Genomic DNA, 1,394 nt, shown 5'->3' with positions numbered 1-1,394 from the left:
GGAGCCCGCGCAGCTGAGAGGAGGAAGGCAGGAGCACGGGTGTGCGTGTGTAGGGCGAGTTACTGTTTCTGTCACAGACTTGCCAGATGTAGGGGGGCGCGTGCCAGGCGCCAACCTCCCCTCATCACACCACGAGCACCCATCCTCTGAATGTTCAGGAGAGTGGCTCCCATTGGCTGCTGCAGTCGGTTGTGTTTGGCTGGCCAATGGGGAAGGCCCGCCGCGGCAGAGGGCCGGTGTGTGGGGTAAGGGAAGGGGGAAGCTAGTGCTGGCAGCTTCAGCAAAAGGGGACTTTGTTTCCGGGGTTAACCATGACAGGTCCAGGTGGAGGGATCCTGGGACACGGCGTAAACCTCACAGTGTCTTGCACTCCTGAGCTCTTCGTACAATCACAAATCTTTGCAGAATGGTGGAGTTTCAAAAGGAAGTGGAAACCCCTAGGAGCGTTCACCCCTCTGCAACTGAATGTAGAACAAAGTGGTTAGTTCTAATTTGCCAGAAGCCTAGATTATGCTTGGAAGATGATAAATGAACAGAACTTTCTTACGGTATTAGGGGGCAGCTTCTCAAGGCTTAACAAGCATTACACATCTCGGTCAAGACCAATTCCCTCTGCCAAAAGTGATTTGCAGGTTCAGAATTTGTTTGAAATCAACTCTACTGAGGTACAACTTACATACAATAAAATGTGCCCGTTTACATTTCCTTTTAAGACTTTATCCCTCCTCCTGCATATTTCATATGCTGAGATATTAATGACACATACCAAGAGCACCGACTTTCGAGTTATTTGCTAATGCCATCAAGGTCAGGGATTCCAGCAGCACACGTAAGTTGCCATCTTATTTGGGTGTGAGGTTGAGCTGCAGAAGAGATGAACAGGACTAAATCCATTCCCACCATAAGGAAAACAATTCAGAGCATCAGTGACAGATCTGTAAGCAAATTGGAATGTGACTGCTCAGCCATTTCCTCGTTACTCAAAATGGCTGGGAAAATGGAGTCTTCTAGTTAGTAAACTTTTTAAGCTGAGTTAGCAGATATATTTATAGCTAACTCTTTTAGCACATATGTAGGTCACCCATTTCTAAAACCCTAGATTATACTATTCAATGTTAAAACCATTTCGAGAAGGACTTAATCTTCATTGACTAATCCAAGGTCATCATTATGAATACCTATTATCATTGTATAGTGTGAATAGCAATCCTCATTGTATTTTGTTTTTGATTGGTTGATGTCTAAATAGCTTGCCAGATAATTCTCCTCTGTATTTGAAGCTAATGCTCCTGGTGATCATTATCTACAGAAGAGTAGCTATTTAAAAAAAAAAAAAGAGAGAGAGAGATAACTATTAACTAGGCTTCCCAGGTGGTACAGTGGTAAAAGAATCC

Source organism: Bison bison, unplaced genomic scaffold (genome assembly GCF_000754665.1).
Source record: "Bison bison bison isolate TAMUID 2011002044 unplaced genomic scaffold, Bison_UMD1.0 scf7180017845410, whole genome shotgun sequence".
In the NCBI taxonomy this organism is placed as follows: domain Eukaryota; kingdom Metazoa; phylum Chordata; class Mammalia; order Artiodactyla; family Bovidae; genus Bison; species Bison bison.
This window is presented reverse-complemented; position numbering follows the sequence as displayed.